Here is a 7,490-nt window from a genome sequence, read left to right as displayed (position 1 = left end):
CTCAAATGCCACTGTCGTATCTACTTCCACAACCACCCCTGGCAACACATTCCAGTCACTCACCACCCTTTGTGTAAAACACTTGCCCTGCACATCTTTTTTAAACTTTGCTCTCATTGTAAAGCTAAACTCACTCATGTTTGATAGTTCCTTCCTTGGTGAAAACTCTGACTGTCTGCCCTCTCTCTACCCCTCACAGTTTGCTATATTACTGTCAGGTCTCCCCTCAATCCCCTCTCTCTACCCCTCACAGTTTCCTATATTACTGTCAGGTCTCCCCTCAATCCCCGACACTCCAGAGAAAACAATCCAAGTCTGTCCAACTTCTCCCTGTGGCTCAGACCCCACAAATCCAGACATCATTCCGGTAAACCTTCTCTCCATCCCAAAGGAAGCTGCTTGTGCTTCATGGTCACTGCAGTCCTCTCCTGGTCTCTGCTGTTGTCAGCTGGTCCCTTCTGTTTATTCGGAGTGCTTCTCCTTTTCCTCTTCCTCCAGCAACCAATTCCAAGGATGATCCCCAGGAGAATGAGAGGAACGATTACAGCTCCAGTCACGATACTAATCTTTATATCTTCTTTCGCTGCCCTCTCTGTAGGCATTTATGGTGCATTTTAAACATTTATTGATCGATAACATCTTAATGTAATTATTTTATTATCTACATTAAACCAGCACTGTTCACATCTAATTACAAAGTAATAAAGTCTTAGATTTATGTGATTGTCTTGAGCTAGACGATGGATGTGTTTAAAAAGATCAATGAAAAATCTTTAAAGTTCATATTAGCATTGAGGCGTTGTGATTTTATCTGCAGCATTTAATTAAGAATTTAAAGAATCAAGTACATTCAGAAGTAGATTACTATTTGCAATGTTGAGGTCAATAAGGATATTTTCTTATGTTGATGATTGTTATTACAGCAAATAAAAATGAATCCATTTATTGTTGATAAAACTTCACAAGTTTTAAATTTTCCTGATATTTCAATGATATCTGAGAGTTTAATTCATTCTCTCTCTCTCTCTCTCTCTCTCTCTCTCTCTCTCTCTCTCTCTCTCTCTCTCTCTCTCTCTCTCTCTCTCTCTCTCTCCCCCTCCCTCCCCCTCCATCCCTCCCCTCCCTCTCTCTCTCTCTCTGTCTCACATACTTGAGCGCGCACGCACACTCACATTCACATTACTGTCTATTTGTACTGACCAGCAATCTTAACCATGTCAGCTTGGCCCTGTTCTAAAATCTTTGCAGAAGCCATCTCAGGAACAAATAAGTCAGCTACGGAACTAGTGCTGTTATTTCAGTCCATCTAGTCTACTCCACCATTCAGTCATGGCAGACCTATTTTTACCTCGTAATCCCATTCTCCTGCCTTCTCCCTGTAACCTTTGACACCCGTACTAATCAAGAACCGATCAATCTCTGCTTTAAAAATATGAATTTCTGGTTGGGAGAAATAGATCATCAGCCAGTCTGGTTAAAAATGGAAAAGGAAGATTGTTTACCTTTTGATATCGGTTCGATATTATTTGCTACGTCTAAATTAAACAAAAAAATTTATAGGGGAAACCCTATAATATTTAGTGCTATACGAATTTGGAAACAATTAAAAAAGACATTAAAATTAGATAATTTATCACTTTTTCTTCCAATTGTGAATAATCCTTTGTTTAAGCCTTCATGGGTAGACGGGGGTTTTACACAATGGAAGAATTATGGAATTAAAAATATGGGACAACTTTATAAGGAAGGCACCTTTCTGACATTTAAGGAGTTGCAACAGACTTATGGTCTTCGTGGAAATGATTATTTCAGATATCTTCAACTTAGAGATTATGTAAAAGCGAACTCCCAAAATTTTCGAATTAGAAATTCAGAAATTCTTGATGAATGTTGGAACAAACATCCTAATACAGAAAAATTAATATCTTATATATATAATATCTTATTAGACAGTGACATTCCTTCCACGGACTTATACAGACAAAAATGGGAAAAAGAATTAAACCAAGTAATAACGAAAGATACTTGGGAAGAAAGTTTGCAACATATACATCAGTGTTCACTAAACGCCAGACATTCTCTAATACAATTTAAAGTAATACATAGGTTACACTATTCAAAAACACAACTACATAAAATTTTCCAACATATCTCACCTAAATGTGATAAATGTCAACATTTAGAAGCTACATTATCGCATATGTTTGCAAACTGTATAAAAATTAAAAAATTCTGGGTAAATATTTTTAGTATAATATCTAAAGTAACCAGCACACAATTGGACCCAGATCCAAAATTAATTATACTTGGAATATTAGAATCAAATCAAACATTTAGAACAACACAAAGAAACTTTATTGATTATAGTTTAATAACAGGAAAAAAATTAATTCTAAAATTTTGGAAAGGACCTACGGCCCCCACAATCAAAATGTGGATTATAGAAATGACGGAGACCTTAAACGTGGAAAGAATCAGATTTTTCCTGTTGGACAAACAGGAATTATTCATTGGAACATGGTCTCCTTTTATTGATTACTTAAAGGGTCAGAATAGTTCAGCACAGGAACCTGACTAGCACTCGGACTAAAGAATGGATGAAATGCTATACTTTGAAATGTACGAATATATCTCGAATGAAGTTTTTGTTATTTTAATAAATTTTTCCATTCTTCTTTAACTAACTTTTTCCTTATCCTTATTAATTTTTTATTTTTTTTTGTTTTGTTTGTTTTTGTTTTTATTTTTCTTCTCTCTCTTTTCTTTTCTTACTTCATCTATTTCTTTAGTTCTATTTAGTTTAAAAAATAAAAAAAAATAAAAAAAGGGGCAAAAGGTATTGGTATTGGAGACAATATAATAATAATTGACAATATTATCAATTAAAAAATGTATGACTGTAAAGATGTACCTATCTCCAATAAAAATAGCAAATGACTTGGCCCACACAGCTGTCTACGGCAATGAATTCCACAGATTCACCACCCTCTGAATGAAGAAACTCCTCCTCATCTCCATTTTGAAGGTACGTCCTTTTAATCTGAGACTGTGCCCTCTAATTCTATACTCTCCCATTACTGCAAACATCCTTTTTACATCCACAAACTATCTGGTAGGTTTCAATTAGATCCCCATTCATCCTTCTAAACTCCCGCGAGTGAAGACCCAGAGACTTCAAACAATCCTCATACGTTAACTCAATCATCCCCAGGACATACTTCCTCTGGACCCTCTGCAGAGCCAGCACATCCTTCCGCAGATATGGGGCCCAAACGGCTCACAATATTCCAAACATGTCCTCACCAGCATCTGCATTATACCATTGTTTTTTTCCCCTCTAGTTCTCCAGAAATGAATGTTAGCATTGCATTTGCCTTACTTGCCACCGACTCAATCAGCAAATTAACTATTTGGGAATCCTGCACTAGTACTCCCAAGTCCCTTTGCACCTCAGATTTCTGAATTCTCTACCCATTTAGAAAATAGTCTACGTCTTTATTCCCACTACCAAAATCTATAACCAGTCACTTGCTACACTGTATTCCATTTGTCTCTGCTTTTCCCACTCGGCAGAACTGTTGCCTTACAGCGCCGGAGACCTGGGTTCAATTCAGACTGTGGGTTCTGCCTGTACAGAGTTTGTACCTTCTACCCGGGACGTGCGTGGGTTTTCTCCTGGATCACCGGTTTCCTCCCACAGTCCAAATACATACAGGTTTGTAGGTTTATTGGCTTGGTATAATTGTAAATTGTCCCTAATATGTAGGATAATGTTTGTGTGCAGGGATCGCTGGTTGACACGGACTCGGTGGGCCAAAGGGCCTGTTTCTGCGCTGTATCTCTTAAACTAAAACTACATTCCATTGAATGTCAATATTTCTGGGCAATTAGATAACCACAAATTAATAATGGGCAGCACAGCGGCGTAATGGTAGAGCTGCTGCCTTACTGCGCCAGAGACCTGGGTTCGATCCTGACTACAGGTGCTGTCTGCACGGACATTATACTTTCTCCCTGTGACTGCATGGGTTTTTCCGGGTGTTCCGGATTCCTTCCACACTCCAAAGACCAACAGGCTTGTAGGTTAATTGGCTTGTGTAAAATTGTAAATTGTCCCTAGTGTGTAGGATAGTGTAAATGTACGGGATGATCACAGTTCGGCGAGGACTCAGTTGGCTGAAGGGCCTGTTTTTGCACCGTATCTCCAAAGTGTAAAGTCCACATCCACAGTTTATGTAACAGTATGAGTTGAGGCTGTTATCTCAGTCCAGGAGGTTTATTGTCTCAAGTGATCAGACTCATCGACTTGCCACTTACCCTGTGGAACATTGACTCCCTGCAGCAGAGTTGCATGTTCGATGTAACAGGAGAATTTTGCCACATCTTCTCTACTCAGTTGAATTGTATTCTTCAGCTGGTAAGTCCCATCCCAATTGGGCCACAGATCACTGGATTCAGACTCGGGGACGTCCTCATCATCTCTCAGCCATGTTACATCGATGGCCTGTGGGTAGAAGCCTGTGGCAAGGCAGGAGAGTCTGAGTGATCGAGACCCATCACGTTTAATCCCAATAAATACCTCAGGGGTTTCTGCAAGTGTAAGAAGCATCAGAATCAGTGAAGATATGAAGAAAAGCCTTCAATTGTAAGATCACTCCACCTCACCTCTTTCCCAATCAGAGGTTTTTCTCTGGCTGAACAAAGTTTCCAGGCTAGACACAAAATGCTGGAGTAACTCAGCAGGTCAGGCAGCATCTCTGGAGACAAGGAATGCCCAGAGATTCTGCCTGACCCGCTGAGTTACTCCAACATTTTGTGTCTATCTTCGGTGTAAACCATCTTCTGCAGTTCTATCTTACACAAAGTTCCCAGCTGTTTCTCTTTTCATTTCGCATTTCTGGCAAAACAACAAAATATTTTGTTTTAATATCTCTGACATGTTCTTTATCTTAGCTCCAGAATTTAACTGACAGTGCAGATGGAAGGGGAATGTAAGGCCCAATGGAGGAGTATAACTCACCATTGGGATTGATACTGCAGACATGATTGCTTCTACTTTTTCATGAATTTCTGCTGAATAATAACACTAAATATTCCAAGGGGGAATGGGAGGGAAAAGTTCTTCAACCAGAGAACTGTGGGGAAATTGGATGTCACCATCCTAAGGAATAATAGAGGCAAATAGTGAATCGGATTGGGTTTCTGATCAGCACAGCAACAGACTCTTCAGGCCACAAGGCCCGAAGGCCTGAACATAAGGCCAAGATACATATAACCATATAACCATATAACAATTACAGCACGGAAACAGGCCCGTTCGGCCCTACCGTGCCCGCCGACCACTTTCTCTGACCTAGTCTCATCTACCTGCTCTCAGACCATAACCCTCCAATCCCCTCCTATCCATATACCTATCCAATTTACTCTTAAATAATAAAATCGAGCCTGCCTCCACCACTTCCACCGGAAGCCCATTCCACACAGCTACCACCCTCTGAGTAAAGAAGTTACCCCTCATGTTACCCCTAAACTTTTGTCCCTTAATTCTGAAGTTATGTCCCCTTGTTGGAATCTTCCCCACTCTCAAAGGGAAAAGCCTAACCACGTCAACTCTGTCCATCCCTCTTAAAAATTTTAAAACCTCTATCAAGTCCCCCCTCAACCTTCTACGCTCCAAAGAATAAAGACCCAACCTGTTCAACCTCTCTCTGTAGCTTAAGTGCTGAAACCCAGGCAACATTCTAGTAAATCTCCTCTGTACCCCCTCCATTTCCTGAATATCTATGTGCCTATGGATAGAGCACACTGGTGCAATCTTTCACTTGCACTTCCTACCCACTGTGTCCATCTAAGAGGCACATTGCCAGACAACTTACTGACACTCTCTTCCAAGAACAGGGTGGTGCAGCGGTCGAACTGCTGCCTTACAGCGCCAGAGACCTGGGTTTGATCCCGACTGCGGACGCTGTCTGTATAGAGTTTGTATGTTCTCCCCCTGACCTGCATGGGTTTTCTCCGAGATCTTCGGTCCCCCCCCCCCCCCCCACACTCCAAAGACTGTAGGTTTTTTACAAAGGTTTGTAGGTTAATTGGCTTGGTATAAATGCAAATTGTCCCTGGCGTGTGCGGGATAGTGTTAGTGTGCGGGCATCGCTGGTCGGGCCTGTTTCCGAGCTGTATCTCGAAACTAAACTGAACAGCCAAGTGACAGAATGAAGTGCATGATATTTCCCACCTGGTCTTTCGAGGATATCCCCTGGCCCCACCCGTCAGAGTGCCTACGTCGTGTACCTCTCCTCTGTAGCGCTTCTTGTCCACACTCAAGATATATCAGCAGCCACTTCACACAGTCCTTCTCCAGGAGACCTTTGAAATACTTGTTCATGAAGGTGTTGACATTCCACCGATCTGCTAGCGCCTGGAAATCTGGATTTAGTGCAACCCAACGCATCCTGTCCTTGTCGAAAGCACAGGCATCCTCCCCGTTATAGCCCAGTGTTATAAACCCATCAGTGGAATTGTCACTGTCCATTCCACAGCCGCAGAAACCCTGGACAATGTAAACAGCTGGGGCTGAGGGAGGGGTGGAGGATATGAGTTGTGGGGAGGGGGATGGAGGGGAGAGGCAAATAACAAAACAGTTCTCAGCGTAGTACAAACAGGCATCACAGAACACGGAACACAGAGCAGAACAGCACAGGAGCAGGTTTAGTTTAGTTTAAAGATACAGGCCCTTCGGCCCACCGAGTCCGCACCGACCAGCGATCCCCGCGTATTAACACTGTCCTACCCACACTAGAGTTAATTTACACATACACCAAGCCAATTAACCTACATGCCTGTACATCTTTGGCGTGTGGGATGAAACCAAATATCTCAGTGAAAACCCACGTGGTCACGGGGAGAATGTGCAAACTCCGTACAAACAGCACCCGTAGTCCTGATCGAACCCAGGTTGCAGTTGCCGCTAGCGCTTTAAGGCAGCAACTTTACCGCTGCACCATTCCTTTAACTCACAATGTCTGTGCTTAAAATGATGCAAAATAAAGTAGTCATATGCCTGCATGGGATCCATATGCTTCCATTCCCTGCATTTCCATGTGCCCATCTAAAAGCCTCTTAAACACCATGTCTTCCTTGCTTGTCTGATCCCAGGCCCCAATTCTTTCTTCTGTGCCAGATTGCCACAGCCCTCAATTTTGCGATGTTTCAAAAGTGTGCCCACCCGTTATATTTCGCCAGTATTTCAGCCTTCATTATCTTTAAGGGTGAAAGTGAGCAGCTTACAATGTTGAAATAAGCATGGTTTCATTTTTATCTAAAAGACATATTGTAGTGGCCTGGCGGAGGCCAGAGAAAAGGCAAGACGTCAGGCAGTTTAAGATAAGGTTCTTTATTAGGCTGTGAGCTCCTGCTCACAGCGTAGTCCACCTAGGGATGAGCCACGCCTCCCAACGGGCTGGCTTTTAACCCCTTACGCCTGTCTGTCA

The sequence above is a fragment of the Rhinoraja longicauda genome, chromosome 19 (genome assembly GCF_053455715.1).
Source record: "Rhinoraja longicauda isolate Sanriku21f chromosome 19, sRhiLon1.1, whole genome shotgun sequence".
Taxonomy (NCBI): domain Eukaryota; kingdom Metazoa; phylum Chordata; class Chondrichthyes; order Rajiformes; family Arhynchobatidae; genus Rhinoraja; species Rhinoraja longicauda.
Note: the sequence above shows the minus strand (reverse complement) of the source record.